Genomic DNA, 17,066 nt, shown 5'->3' with positions numbered 1-17,066 from the left:
TCATTAAAAAATCAATATTGGTGAGGCTCAATTAGATCGCATCTTTTTCAAAAATCCTTGACGATCAAAAACTTTATGAAAAAGATTAATTGAGTAAGACATTCTTGTGAAAAATACAGCACTAACACAATACCAAAGATCACGGAAAAAAATGGAAGTCGTCACTTGTGGACAATCAATAACTAAAGAAATCATATTTTGCTTGAAAAAGTTTTTGTTCTAAACATTTCACCGTTTTTGTACGTTGTTTATTTAAGCATTCAATGGTTTGATTCATAACTTACATGTAATTGCCAGGGTTTTTTTTAATAACTGCCTTAAACGTGTAAGAAATTAACTATACTATATAATTAATTGTTGTCTATCGTTTTAATTGGGAAATGTCGAAGCGCTCATAAATGCATCAATCCGTATTTAATGTTCTAACAACATAATTTTACAACATTATTTGTACATGTTTCCCATATTTCTTTTGTTTTGAGTACATTATTTATGCAGCCCTAATTGTATTGCAAACTCTCATATGAGGTTTTAGATTACATTACAAACTGCTTTTTAACATCCCTCCTGGATTCGTATAACGGCAGTTGCATGGAGTGATGTGATGATAGAAGTTCGAAAGAACATTGTTATGTAAGTACTACTGATATGATTTTTCATGCTTTAATTTGTATGTTCTGGTTTGCTTTCGGTGCTGCCAGGTTAATTTCTTTGATAGCATTTTATTTTACTTGTTTGTACTAATGAATTAAGTTTGCAACAATATTATAAGATTTTTTAACCGAGTCAGGTTTGTTCTATCAATTGATTATTTGGCGATCGAATTCATAAAAATCTACTGATCTAACTACAGTTTAATCTATAGATTTAAAATTACGCCATAATAATTATTGAATTTTTAATGCACTTATTTATCTGAACCTTATAATTAATCTACATCGCGGTTATTTTAACAAGAACGATTATTTGTTACTGATAGATAGGTTTCGGACGGAGTTGTTTCATAAATGGAAGAGATAGACCATTATTTCTTTATTTATTTTTTATTTCATTTATCGTGTTTTAATCTACACGTGAGTGCTGCAAATCCAACATCAATCACAATATCACCTTTTTACATGTATTTGAATTATCAGTAACATTGAGCTAAGTGTTAATGAAATGTAAAAAAAGATAACTTTTGCAAATGAAAAAAAAAATCTTACGTAACTCGATGGAAAGAAATCCTTCATTAAAAGAGCTGACGCAGCGTCCATATACTGAATGTAACAGGAATTCAAGAAGGAAGTACTTAGATTGTATTATCTGGCTTGAGTTGCACACTTGTTTTTTTTAGAGTAGTTGTCTTCTTTATTGCAATTATAACTCTCGTAGCCAAGTACTGTTTATGAGAGTTCTTAAAACTACAGTTCTGAATTATTCCTTTAAATAACAAACACTTGTTAACATACTTTGTTCAAATATAGAAATGCATCAGAAATTTACCCCCCCCCCCCTAAAAAAAAGGATTATCATATAATTTTCATAACAATGCAAATATGAACTGAATAAAGATATGATATTCATAAATACTCTACAAAAATGACAGTTGTTATATAAATTCGTTTATATAGATAAATATCTAAGGCAATCTTGAAACAATAAATGGTATATGTCAAAAATTCAGATTTGATTAAAGCAGAGTTTTAATGAAACTTTAATTTCATTTATTTTAGTAAATATGTGCAAACTATGATATATTATATTTGCTTTATTTTTTACTAATGTTTGCTAGTATTGAAAACCTTAAACAATCTGGTTTTTTCAGTAATGTAACCTTAAGTGGTTTTTTTTCAAAGACAAAATTATTAATGATCCTAATTATGTATAAGTGTCAAATATTTTCTAATGATTTTAATTATAATTCTGTAAGTATTATTTATTGCCAAAATTGTAACCCATCAAGACTGCAAAGTAAAACATAGGAATACATTAGAATTTTTTAAATTATCTTTCAAAGTGAAAGATAGAAATAATTAAGAAATTAATTATAATTTCTAGGATATTTACAAAGAATTAAAATGTAATTACCATTTTATACATGCATATCCTTTATTAGTATAAATAGTTTTTACAAACAAAAAACACTTCAAATGTTAATTTTATATTTTCAGTTTTAACAATGGTGTCTATTGTTTTCGGCGATCGTCAGAAGATGTTTAAGACAATTCTTTGTCTTAACTTATGTCTTTCATCAAGCTTTGCTTACAGTGAGTAAAGAACAAATTAACAATTTTTAAATTCAGAAATTTTGCATTCATCTAAATTTATAGATGCTACCGTTTAATTTTATCATGTTTTTGGATGGGATAGGGGTCGCAAGGTAAATTTTGAATTATTAACCTGAAAATAGAGAAAAAATGTATATGTGTCATTTTTTCTCTTTTAATGTGTTTCGTTGTGCCTGTTTATATCCTAGTTATAAACAGCGTTGAAAGCCGCCTAATACGTACATGTAAATACTAATTGAAGATATAGTGGGAAATGTTTTGGACAAGATACTGGATGATACATGTAATAAATGATGACTACATTCAAGGACATTTAAAACTTAAAATTAATTCATAAAATGGACATATCTCTTTTGATTTTTGAAATGGTCTTAATTTAAACACAACTTTATGTTTTTTTCCTTTGGTAAGTCGACAAAGCTTGAACCTAGTTCATGTAACGGGAAATGAGTTGATTAGTTTGTTGCTTTATTTAAAGAATAAAATGCTTTGTTTGGTGATTCATTCAGGTTATGAGGGTTGCGACATTGCAGAGTAATACATAACCCGCGTTAGAGGGTTATGTAATTTTTTTCTGCAATGATCGCAACCTTCATAACTCTAAAGAATCATCAAAGAAAGCAATTTGTTGTTCATATTAACACGTTTTTTTCAGCTTATTGATAAATTGATTATAAAAAGTAAGTAAAATCCACTAAATTACTGTTAATATACGTAAGTACGTTGACTTAAAGAAACAGCCAAATCGACTCCCGTGAAACTTTGAGTATGACATCGTCATGATTATTTCGCGCAGTCCGTGATTTTTCCTAGGTCGCTGTAGGTTTGGAACTATTGATAAAAAGGGCGTGTCGAAATCTGTCCTATAAGTTTCTTGTCAGTTTCAGCCACTGTAGATTTCGACCAATCGATTAACGGGGCGGTTATATTTCATTCTGGCTGTTTTTATAGAGCTATGAATTAACTATAAATTTCCTTAAGATATAGAGAGTATACTACTTGGTAGATGTAAATATACATGTATTATAATACTTCAACACAAATTGTATACTTTATCAGATATAGTTTTATTCTTTTTAGGGACTTGTTCTTAAATATGATTTAATATTTTAACTTAGTGCCTTTGTTTGCTATGTTTCTAGTGTTGGTATTATATCTAAACTTATTTTTAAAATTTTTTAGATATCTAATCGTCAGAATGCTTTGTTATATCACCAGTATCTGAAAAAAAATAAATTCCCCCACCTCAAACTGAATATTCTCTCTCTCTCTCTCTCTCTCTCTCTCTCTCTCTCTCTCTCTCTCTCTCTCTCTCTTTCTCTCTCTCTCTGCCTTTAACAGAGTCGGGCACACCTTCAATTGTAATAATATATATGGAATTTTCAAACAGTAAAATTTTTCAATTAGTTTAAACGGTCATGGGAGGGGGCTGCAAAACCTAATAAATTGATTAAAATGTTGAAATATAGCGTGAGTTTATGTTGTTGCAATCGATTCCTTTTAACTGTATTAAGTTTATTTGTCATGCTCTATGTCAAGACCTAGATCAATGTCTGATTAAAAACTCTTCTTTCAATCACGAACAATCAAATTCTAAAATGACTTAGTCTATTTACAAGTTTTCTGTCAATTAAAATTATGAATAACTAATTGATACATTAAATGTAAAAAATTGTCATTTCCCAGTCGATTTTTTGTGCCTCAAAGCTGCGACGGGATATCAACGCATTTTTTGCAACGGATTTGCTCTAATTTTACTCTTAAACACTTTATATATCCTGTTAATGGTGATGGTGACTATCATAGATACAGTCTTTGGGCTTAATTAAAAGACTACCTTTACTCCTTTTTTATTAATCGGATTTTAAATGTTGCAAATACGTATTAACCGATCATCACAAATAAGTAATCTTATTTTTTTTTTTGGGGGGGGGGGGGGTGCACAAAATTCGAAGGTAAAAATTGATGGATTAAGGTAACAACATTGTGGGTTGTTTTTATACCCTTTTCAATACCTGGGGCATCTTGTAATAAGTAAAAACAATAAAGAACTTTATATAACACGATAGAAATCTGAATATTCAAATACTAAATCAAAAAAGGAAGATTTTTCTTTTCTTTAGTTAACTTAGCGCTTAGTAGACCAACATATCAATATCCACCTAGCTACAATTCCGACACCAATTCAAGCAATGCTGTGGATGGGCAAATATCTTATATAGACGTATATGGTGGGCAATGCTCATCAACCTTTGAAGGAAAAAACGCCACCTGGTGGGTGAATCTTACCAGTATTTACAGCATCCATGATATCCGGGTATATCACATTAAGGGTATGTTTTGTATATATAAATGAATAACGCTTTCTTTTAAACAGTTTTTTAAAAATATAAATAATATTATACCGGTTTTTATTTTATTATTGTATCGCTGCTTAACGAGGGCCTTACGCTGGGTGTCATGATAAATTTTTCAACAATATTCTAGAGATCCTGAAGCGAAATACTACACCAAAAATTGTGAATCTTTACATTAGATTTCATATAATCATTTTGAACATTCAAAAAGAATGAAAAAAAACCTGAACACAGTTTATGAAACGTGATGGAAACATCTGAATATAATTCAGATTGATATACAATCAATGATTTAATCTTTGCATGTAACAATAAAAAAAATTAGTGACACGTATTTTTCTTTTTTCTTTTTTTCAATACCAATTTTAGAATTACTTTTTTAAAACTCAAAGATTAAAATGCGCTATCAATAATAACAGTCCCATTTTAATGTTCTTTATTTTTTAAAACCAAATTTGATATTCTATTTTTGATAATCATGTATACAAAACATATTTACCTGATCGATTAATACGAATTATTAATATTACTTTTACGTAATTGATAAAAATATGGTTCTTCTATTTTATCTATTGCAAGATGGAAAAATCACATTTTGCATCATTTATTTCTTTTTAAAGACAACTTATCGTTTTCAATTTTTTTTTCAAATGTGTGAAATGACAATTAACCATCTTTTTATATTTTTTACTAATATATAAAACATCAGCAATGCAATGAATAAGTTTTTTGCCTGGTTTAGTTTCGTGCTGAGGATTTCGTTTTGTGTACATCTCAGATCAATGATAAATACATTGTACCATTGATTACACGTAGTAAAACTATAAAAAAAAAATATTCATTTAGAAATAGATAGGTAAAGCAATGTCATGAATAGAGTAATCTACGTATTACATATGTAGAAAACTAAAAAAAAAATGTTTCTTACATTTTTTAACAATGTCTTTGTATTTGTACTTGTTTGATACTTTACAATTTATTTATAATAGATAACATTTCGATATAGATTTAAGTTGGAGGACCTGGTCGATAATGCGGTTCTTGGGATTTTCTATATATGTCTCAAACACAACCAACAAATCAGAGGGGGTTTTGTGTTATACAGACAACAACTTTATATTGGACAATTTTCCGGTCGTTTTTGATACCCAATGTCCTCTGAATGGACAATACGTCATTTATTTCAACGAGAGACTGCCAAACGTTACTTACCCTTACTACTATAGTCAATCTGATGTATTCAACTCATTTTGCGAAGTTGAAGTGTATGGTACGTATTTATGCGTATAACAGGATGAATGACAAAAAAGTTTATTCCATTCAAAAATGTAACGGTTTACCACGTAACATTATTAGCATAACGAAACTATAGTGGGGTGTCGTGAATTAGTAAATACAATGGATATATAAATGCGTATGTTTATTATTATACCAGCACTTTCTAAAGAAAGTCCGGGTATATTGTTGTTACCCTGTTCCGTCCGTTCGTCTGTCACGTTTCACTTTCTCAAACTGCTCTTGCATCTTATAAACCAGCAAACTGAACTCTTAGAGTTTGTTTGGGGGTGTCATGTTGTTTTGTTAAAAGTTTAATAAAATTATCTGGTAGTCCTGGGGTCAAATAATTGGTGAAAAAATTACGAAAAAAACCTTCTTCCTCAAACTCCTCCTTCATTTCCAACAGTAGACAAATCATCTCTTGGAATATGTTTTAGGGTATCCTAATAGATGTGCAATAAGGTTTGGAATTTTCAATTTTGTCCTGGGGGTCATTAGATGGCTGAAATATGACGTGTTATTTTTACAAAAGAAAACTGGTTTTAAAAAAGGCATTTTTTTTTTTGCAGTAGCCAAATGATCTTCTAGAATGTGATTGGGGGTGTCATATTGAAGTGTGATCAGGTTTCAGATTTTATTAAGGGGATCAGAGGGCAACAAAAAATGACGTTTTTTTTGCAAAAAAGTATGTTTCCCGGAACTCCTCTTACAACTTTTAGAGTAGCTACATCATCTCTTGGGGTATAATTGGGGCTGTCCAGTAGATGTGCAATAAGGTTTTAAAAATTTTAATTTCATCCAGGGAGTCAAATAGTAGCAGTAAATTGACGTTTATCACTCAAAAAAAACCATTGAACCCAGAACTCCTCTTATGATTTAATGAATAGACACATCATATCTTGGGATATGATAGGGACTGTTCTATAGATGCACAGTAAGGTTTTAAAAATTCAAATTGTATCCAGGGAGTCAACTAGTAGCAGAAAAATGACGTTTATCACTCAAAAAACATAGATCCCAGAACTCCTCTTATGATTTAATGGATAAACACATCACATCTTGGAATATGATAGGGACTTTTCTAGAGATGTGCATTATGGTTATGACAAATTTAATTTAATACGAGGCCCCGCAGGATGAACCTCTGCCATTCAGTCAACTGAATGATAACTGAATGGAAAGGTGACTGAATGGCCACATTTCAGTTACCTATCCGTCACCTTTCAGTTAACTGAATGGCAGAGATTCATCCTGCGGGGCCCATTACCTACATACCTACATACCGTGTGATGCCCTATAAGGGTCAAGAATATATATGGTTAAGGGGTGGGGATCTCAACCGTTTTCGAGATATTCGTGCACTTCCTGTTCAAAGGGGGTCACGACCACCCCCGAGGCCCATGACCTACATACCGTTTGATGCCCCTTGACACAAGGAACAAGAATATATATGGTTAAAGGGTTGGAATCTCAACTATTTTGAAGATATTAAGGGACTTCCTGTTCGAGGGGGGTCAGGACCACCCACAGGGCCCATAATCTACATAACATTTGATGCCCCTTGATACAAGGAACTAGAATATATATGGTTTAGGAGAGTCATGATTATAACAGTTTCTGAGATATATAGTAATGTCCAATTCCTCGGGGGGGGGGGGGGGGGGGGATGACCCCAGGGGTCAGATCAATAAACCCTTTATATTGCCAGTAACAGTCAATATATGATTATGAAAACCCTATATTATTATCTTTGTCCGCTTTCAAGTTACCATTTACAATAGAGTCTACGATTCATCCCATATGGTTCCTTGTAAGACCCCACACCCTTTTCACCCCCCCCCCCCTCAGAAAAGTGGTTGTCTAACCCCAAAGGAGAAAAATCAAACTTGGGTGCACAACTAGATATGCAGGCCTATTGTATTCTAGAGTTTTATACAATTCTGTTCAGCCATCTCTGATAAACAAGTTCAGAGCGGGAAAGAAGGAAAAGAAGAAGTCTTAGAATAATAATACATGTAACTAGACACGATCTCGTTGCGAGCAACGAGGAGGTCTTCCGTGCAATTTTTTGAAGGTTATATGAACTTGACTTTGATATTTGGCCCTTTATCTCCTTATTGGGGCTACAAAAAAATTGATGGTTGAATTTTGTTAGGAACATCATTCTCAGCATTTTATTCTATATTGATTTTCAAAATAATGCTTTTTAAAAAATGTGTTCTGTTTGAGGTATGTTATCAAAGTTTTGTACTTCTGGTCCCTTAAAACCCATTAAAACCCCTTAATACGGAACACGTTATAAAATAATTATAATATGTTGTTAAATAAATGTGAATTGAACATTCTTGCTTCCTAAACATATAACAAAATATTTTTCAGTAAAGTGCTATGGAAGAAAGACTTTAGAGCCCTTTTGGTCCCTAAATTGAAGGGCCAGCCCCTTTTTCTTGGCATCATACAAAAGTTCTTTTGATATTAAACATATTTTGTTCAACAAGTGTTTAGAAATTCTTTGCCGTTTTGAGCTATATGGGATATGACATTTTAGGGGCCGATCCCTCATCTCCTTATTGGGGCCAGATAACGAAAATTTTATGATTGAATATTGTTTAAAACATCATTCTAAGCATCTTCTATTCTTTATTGCTTTTCAAAATATTTGTCCTTTTTGAGATATATTCCATCAAAGTTTTGGACTTTTGGCCCCTTAAAACCCCTAATTACGTAACGCATAATAAAAATTTATAATGTATAGTTTTATGAGTAAAAGATGAACATTTTTGCTTCTTAAACATATTACAAAACATTTCTCAGTAAAGTGCTATAGAAGACAGACTTTAGAGCCCTTTTGGCCCCTAAATTGAAGGGCCAGCCCCTTTTTCTTGGCATCATACGAAAGTTCATTTGATATTTAACATATTTTGTTCAACAAGTGTTTAGAAATTCTTTGCCATTTAAGAGCTATCTGGGATAGGACATTTTAGGGGCCGATCCCTCATCTCCTTATTGGGGCCAGATAACGAAAATTTTATGATTGAATATTGTTTAAAACATCATTCTAAGCATCTTTTATTCTATATTGCTTTTCAAAATATTTGTCCTTTTTGAGATATATTCGATCGAAATTTTGGACTTTTGGCCCCTTAAAACCCCTAATTACGTAATGCATAATAAAAAATTTATAATGTATAGTTTTATGAGTAAAAGATGAACATTTTTGCTTCTTAAACATATTACAAAATATTTCTCAGTAAAGTGCTATGGGAGAAAGACTTTAGAGCCCTTTTGGCCCCTTTTTTTGAGGGACCAGCCCCTTTTTCTTTTTATCAAACGGAAGATCTTGTAAATATAAATTTTATTTGCTCTATATGTTATTGTAAAATATTTTCAGGAAAGGAGATAAAGAACAAAAACCATTAAAAATTACGTCGTTTTTTTAAACTCGATTTTCGGGTCCAGGGGAGCTTCGACGCCTTTGAAGCCAGACCACCACAAATGCCTTTAAACACATCTACAATCTTTTGTCTACAATCCCTGAAAATTTAAATTCAATATCTTTTTTCGTTTAGGAGGAGATAGCAGGAAAAAATGACCCTCTAAAAATCACTAAAACGTCAATATCTCCCGAACGGAAATGACGTCATCAAAATAAAAAAATTATATATAAGGTTTTTATCAATATCTACAAGATCTGAAATTTTCATGAAAATCGGTCAAGTCGTTTTCAAAAAATCGCTTGTACAAAAAAGCGTAAGAAAAAAAAAAATAAAAGGGAAAAAGAAACAAAGCAATAACAATAAGGTCTTCCGTTGGAAACGGAAGACCTTAATAAGAACCGTACAATGAGCCCCAAAATTTATTTGGGAGACTTAATAATAAAGATTAACTAGAGCAGAGCTCGTGGCAAAGCCCCGAGTAGGTCTTCCGTTGTTGCTGCGAGTTGAAAATATATGTTATATGGTGTCAAACGATTATAATGACTATACTTTCAGTTCTGCTTTTGTTATAAAAACGTGTTGTGATTGAAAGCCTGTATATAGAACGTGTTTTGAAAAAAGAAAGGAAGAAAATATTTTAGGAAAACTATTTGTAGAGCAGAGTTTATGTAATCGTTTCAAACATTCTTTAAAAAATGAGATGTTTAATGGCGAGTTAAATTTTCAAAGGGTAGCAAGCATTGTTATAAACAGTATGTACTTGTGATTCATGTCAGGAAGTGTATTTCTTTTTTAAACAAACCCGCCTACAAAACACGTAAGCTTTTCTCAAAGATAACTTCTATATTAAAATATTTCTAAATTTTTTGAAGACTATGTGCAAGTTTAGAATTGCGTGCTGACAAAATTTACAGACCCTAAAACGTACTACTCACCAAAAAAGCGTGCGGCCTACGTGCGAGAAACGTTTCGTGTAAACCTTTTAGAGTTTCATGTAAACCGTTTAGCGTTTCGGGCAAAGCGTGCGAGAACCGTGTGAAACGTTCATCAGATTTCATTCGGAACTCTCTGACAAGTTCATTGTTTCAAAATGGCGCCCGTGTTTTACATTACTTTAACAAAACTGAACGAATTTTTAACAAACAAAAGAAAGGTATATGTATTAAAAGACGACTAGTTACAGAGTACATGTATATTTAACGTTTTCATGCGATGTTTCAGTACTGAAGCAATATTAAAATTCGCTATACATAAAAAATATTAAATACAGTTAGTGAAACATGATTTCTATTGGAACAAACCTAAATCAACTTTAACTTGCACGATCATGTTTTGATAGGCATGTATTTTTATTATTTATTTACATCGATAACTCCTACTGATAACTCTTACTGAGACCATTCGGCTGTGTACAAACAGCACACATAACCTCGGACATCGGGTGAGACCTGCACCTGGCTGAACCTGTCAATCAAACTCTGTGTATTTGTTTTCATTGGATGGTCAGGCGTCTCTCTTTTTCAAAAGCCAATGGAAAATTAATGACTTCAAGGTAATCGGAATCAGTATTTGATGAAGCACACAATTTAAATGATAGAAAATTTATTAATTATTTGAACAAAATTAAATGTAAACATAGAGAGGAAATTAAAAAAAATTATTATTATGGGAATCTATACGCATGGTACTCAATTCAAATAGATTATATTATGATTTTATTATTTTATGTAGTAAAATCACCCTTCCAACTGTTACTCAATTACATAACAATTGATGACCTGGGGCTATAAATGTTCTGAGCTGTGTGCGCTGAAGCGACACAAGATTCTCGGTCGCATGCGGCAATTGAATTAACACAGACTGGCCGAAAAACAAAGGGGTAGGAAAGTGAAACAAAATGTTACACATAAGAAGAATCTACCAAAAATGATTTTCGACAGATCTTGTTATCTTTTCTTCAATTAAAAAAAAATCCAGCGCGAGCACCTGTCAGCGGGGCGGGAGGAAAGGGGGGGGGGGGCAGCAATGCGCTTCCACAATGAAACTACAGAAGTGATTAATATGTGACCGATAGAATCTAATCTAAAGTTGTTTAAACTCATGTGAATATTTTTTAAAATAATAATCGAATGCCTCAATTCAGGGCATTCCTTTATCGTGCTAGCCCCTACCGCAAACATGGAACTTTGATTATAATTTGATTTCATGTTTAAACTACCTTGTACGCTATCGTATAAATCAATGCTTAATCAACTGTACAAGTAAAATCAATTTATATTTTCATCTTAAACCAATATAATAGTTGAAAACATAATAAAATATAGTTGTGTCCGTGCAAAATATGAAACATAAACGCGTCATAAGGTACATGTAGAAGAATACGAACCGACGGCGGATCACTTATTCACTCGCGCCGGATCTCCTGAGCCATGTGCGAGGGATGATCATCATTTAAAGGTTTAATATTTGAAGGGGGGTGTTGATTTAAAACATTAATTGTACAGTTTTTAAAGTACTTTAATTACCTGAACAAACGAACCATTAGTTTATGTCTAACGATTTTTCCGATTTGGAGTAATATCGTTCATTAATATTCATTTACACTCAAATATTTAATTAAATACATATACAAGTAGGACAAACTTTTATAACATAAAATTAAAACAGTTCTTGTATATACGGCTATATTAACTCAAACACGTTCATATGCATGTAAGTGTAAGTCGCGGTGTGCGAATCTTGTGTATTAAATAACCGCTTACCGCTAGGTAATGCAGCCGTGGCTGGTCTCCTCGGCCGTGGACGAAGAATAGATTATGTAAAGGTACAACGCACAGAAACGCACAGCTCAGAACCAAGGAAGATTTGAAAAGTTTGCAGCATAATGACCTTACTCTATCAAATAGAAGTTATATATTTTAAACTTAAACCCCACAATTGATCTATGTCTATTATTGCTTTAGAGAATGACATTGCTTTTATTAAATAAATGAACTATTTCTTACTTGACATCCACTCGTTTAATCCACAAAAGATTTTGTGTAATCAAAACTAAAACAATTCTTGAGTTCGTGGCTAAATAAACTCATATATGAGAGACGCAACTCTCGTGTATTAGATAACCGCTGACCGCTAGGTAGTCCAGCCGCGAGCATGGTAACCGATTTTCTCGGCCGCGGGCAAGGGAGAGCTTACGTAATGGTACACACACACATGCAGCTCTGATTCAAGGTAGATTTTAAATGCATGGAGTTAATAACTAAAATGTAATGCACAGAGTTTTTTTAATTTCAAATTTTGTGGTTTACTAGAAAAGAAAAATAATGTTGTTTTTTTTCCAATTGCCGTTTTTGATGATTGTGCACTATTAGAACTTAACAACAATGACTTTAACTCCTAAAGGAAAAGCTTATACTCCATCAACAACAAAAATTCTTATGAATTAATGCCTCCTGTATAAACCAGCATACTTTCTGCGGCAACTTTATGCCAGTTGTACGCACAAAGACTTTCGTTAACTTGTCAAATGAAAACAGGTACATGTCAACATGTAAAGCTTTTTACACTCATACTACACAAATCACTTACAAAATAACATTGTTACGACCTTTATGAGATCCCAACAAGCAACTTTTCCAGCGACAGCCATATCAAAATCCTAACCGTTTTTGAGTTATTAAGCAAAAACTTTTAGAGGCTATTGGCCCTTAATTTAAGGGGCCAGCCCTTTTTTATTGGTGTTAAATGAAAGCCCTTGATATTCTGCACAACTTTTATTCTACATGTTTTTACAAAATATTTTTCGTTAAAAAGATATAAAGGAAAATATGTCTAAATTTTTGCACTTTTTGGAATCCTGTTTTTTGACCCCCTACCTTTTCCTAAATAAAAAACGTAATCTAAAAACAAAAACTAATGTGCACCACTACAATGTCTCTGCTATTCAAATTTGTTAGATTCCCATTCCCTGCTATCATAGTCTCGGAGCCTTTGTCTGGAAACCAAAGGCCCTAAAAAAATTTAAAAGGGGAATAACTCGTTACCGGAAAGGGAATTCTAACTTTTATGAATTGATAAAGATAGTGTTTTGTAAAGTCCATTAGCCCTGAAAATTTGAGCAAAAACCGTTCAGAAATTAGCACGATATGAAGCCTTAAAGTTCGCGTCTAGGAAGAAAAAAAAAGAAAAGAAAAATAAGAATAATCTTAACCAGCACAATAATAGAAAGGTCTTCCGTTGGAAACGGAAGACCTTAAATAGAGATAGGATCATCAAACATCAATACTTTAAAGATAATAGACAATTTCTGATTCTAAGGGGTTTAGGATAACCCCTTAGGGTCATGACTTACATACCATAATGAACTGATGCATCATGACCACAGGAGGAATAATATTTTTGGATTAAGGTGGGAATCTCAATGGTTTTTAAGATATTTGATAATTTCAGGAAGAGCACTTTGGATCATGACCTACATTCAATCTGGAATGCCTTGAACAAAGAAACAATATAAATATATATGTACATGATATATGATTCAATTTAAGAACCCATATATATATATCAATCATCTATGTTTTGTAATACTTCCTATGTAAACGTATATATATGACTGTAGTATGGCTTAGTCTTATTTTAAATTACATCAAAAAATTGTCAAATATATTACCTGGAATCCCCACCCTAAACAAACTCATATATAACTGCCCCCCTTCCCCCTGGAAAATGTTCTGGATCCAAGCATGTATTCTTCCTCAAACTATAGATAAAATGAAATTAAAAATCTTGCATTTGTTTATGCTTAAAATGAAAATAACCTCACATTTACACTTTTTTTCATTGTCGAATGATCTATAAAAATCAAAATATAATTTGGGGTTTAAAGTAAATCCACCCTCCTGTGACGTCATACATTTTACATAAACCATGAATTCATTAAAATTCTTGCAAGTAGATTTGTAATTTCTATGTTATTATAGGTGCACATCAAAAACTCAAATCATTGTTTACTTGGAGATATTTAATAAGCGTTTTTTATCCTTATATTGGACATAATTCAATAATTACACAGGGAAATAACTCTTTTCTACTTTTCTCTAAGTGATATATCTAAATGCTATAATTTTTCTAATGTAAACAATTTTTTTCTTTTTTTAAAATTAATTTTAGTTTTCTGGCATAGTAAGCAATGAAATTTAAAAAGACAAACAAGTATCCATCCACTTATATATAATTTTTAAACAAAAAAAGTGTGATTTTCAGATGATAATTTCAGTCTTTGGTTTTTATTACCTTACATCGTAAATAGTATGGATACATATATATTTTATTTATTTATTGATGAAATTCAAGTCCAATAAGTTAAAAAAAAGTTTAGTTTTTAACTTTGAACCCATAATTTTATAGATATGGAGTTACCTTAAGAAGTTTTATAAACTTGTAAAAAAAATATTCTTAAAAAAAATTACATTATACCGTGCATAATTGACAAATGATCTATTGAGATATGATCAGAAGTGATAATTCTACCTTGGGATCAATAACTAATATTCATCGACAAGTTAGAATTAATAACAATAAATGATTCAAATTATAAATGTTTATACTCCAAACCAACCCACTTCTAATCAACCTGGTTCTAAAGATTCAGTCTTCTTACATTCTTACGTGTGTACAGTAGCAAATTTTAAACCATTTCTTGATTGCTTTTTCTCTTCCAATGCACATTAACATTTTTGAAATAAAATTGCTTAATTTAATTTTTGAGATTTATAAACAAAATGTTATATGCATGTGTATTCGTCTATATAGGGCATTTGTAAAGTCTCCCAAACAAAGCAGTGTCATCATAAGGCTAAGAATTACCAACATGGATCAAACACTACGTATGAATAAGATAAAATTCTTTATTATTCCTAGTTCTAGAATGTCAGGGTGTCTCCAAGGGGGCGTAATCTATATACATTTTGATGTGCAATGACACAAAGAGCAAGAATAAATTATATGGTTTTGGGATGAGGATCTCAAAAGTAATCAAAATATACAGTGTATCGTCATTTCCTATTTCATAGGGGGGGGGGGTGTTAAAGACAACATCTGGGGGTCATGTACTTGATTTACTACATTTAATGCATCAAAATGACACAAGAAGATATTTTGTATTTTCCTGTTTCATGGGGTCAGAACAATCCCATAGAGTCATTGCCTGGCTACATTGTATTTGATACATTATAATACATAAAGAAAGAAAAGACCCCTTTCTTCCTATTTTAACTCGTATAACAAATGATAAGTCTCTACACTTACTTATACATGTAATAAACAAATTTAATACGAATTGTTACAGGATCAACTCTATAGTGTAAGTCTGACAAATGAAAAAATAACTTTTAGGTAACGATGATAAGCTTATCTAAATATCAAAAGATGATGATACAGTATGCTAGCAAAGGGAGATCACTTATTTGTAAAGTAAAAGTAATACTTACGTACATACCGGTGTCTCATAATAGTGTGCTACTATAATTCTCACTGTACATGTATTATGCTTACCTGTTTTGGTCAACATCATAATAATAATCCAATTAGAGCACAATATGAATCCCTTTAGCTGATCACAAAAGAAATGTTTATGCATGTTAACTAATCCTTTTCTGCATATGAAAAACACATGTAAATCGAAGAGCTGGGTAAAACCTGAATACCTGTGCTGTGTACGCAACTTCAGACAAAGATCATTTGTAACATTTATGTATTTTTATGACCTATTCTTCAAAACCATGTGCATTATTTTATTGGGTAAATAACAGCTTTAAGGTGGTGTAGGACACCTGCATATTGTGATGTATATTTCCTATTGAAATAAACAATAAAGTATAGATATAATATTACCCCCCCCACCCACCCAAATAATGTTACCTTAAAGCTGGCAACCGCCGCGGAGAGGGGGCATAATTTAATTGTTTTTGTAATGATTATATAATTATATATTGTTTTTGTAATAATTATACTTTCTATGACATGAAATGTTAAGATTATTGATAAACTTAAAATTCACATGCAAACAATTCAAACCCAAATTGCACATAAAGTGCTGCTCATGTGTATTATCATATTGGAAGGGATCTCATCCTTCTGTTATGAAAATTATAATTTTTAAAGGTATTACCGAAACTTGCATATGGCCTTCATTTTTAAATACGGTAAACTGATCAAAACAGTGTTATTTAGGGGCAAACACTTGGTGCGGGTATTACTGTCTAATGACAGCATCTAGTTTTAATATGTCTTCACACAAAGTCTCACGCCCGGATTAAAAACATTTTTATCGGTCATCAAGCTCATTTTCAATTGAGCTGCTAATTTGTTCGGACAATTAACTTCATCAATGATCGACGAGACATACCTAACCGCCTATGAAATTGATTTTTAGTTCCAAATTCTTTAACTAAATTTATTTCTTAAAGAATGTCATTGACCAAACTACAATGTATATTCAATCAGGAACATCATTTTCTCGACTGGTGCTATACATGTATCATGTGACTGCGTAAAACTAAAATAAAACACAATACCAATCCTTTAAATAGTTGGAAAGAAGAAACACAATTTTAAGAGCAACATTTGTTTATTTTCTAATCATCTGATGATAAAACCAATTTTACGTGTAAGGGGAATATGCTTTCAGCATGTAGACTGATCTTGCGACCTTTGGTCTGTTATCG

At 31.8% G+C, this 17,066-nt stretch overlaps 1 pseudogene; it reads left to right on the top strand.

Annotated features, from left to right (window-relative positions):
* LOC128171554 (adhesion G protein-coupled receptor B1-like) overlaps positions 1-17,066 on the top strand; it is a 67,913-nt pseudogene that overhangs the window by 39,905 nt on the left and 10,942 nt on the right.

The sequence above is a fragment of the Crassostrea angulata genome, chromosome 2 (assembly GCF_025612915.1).
Source record: "Crassostrea angulata isolate pt1a10 chromosome 2, ASM2561291v2, whole genome shotgun sequence".
NCBI classification, from domain to species: Eukaryota; Metazoa; Mollusca; class Bivalvia; order Ostreida; family Ostreidae; genus Magallana; species Magallana angulata.
Note: the sequence above shows the minus strand (reverse complement) of the source record. Positions and strands in the feature narration are given on the sequence as shown.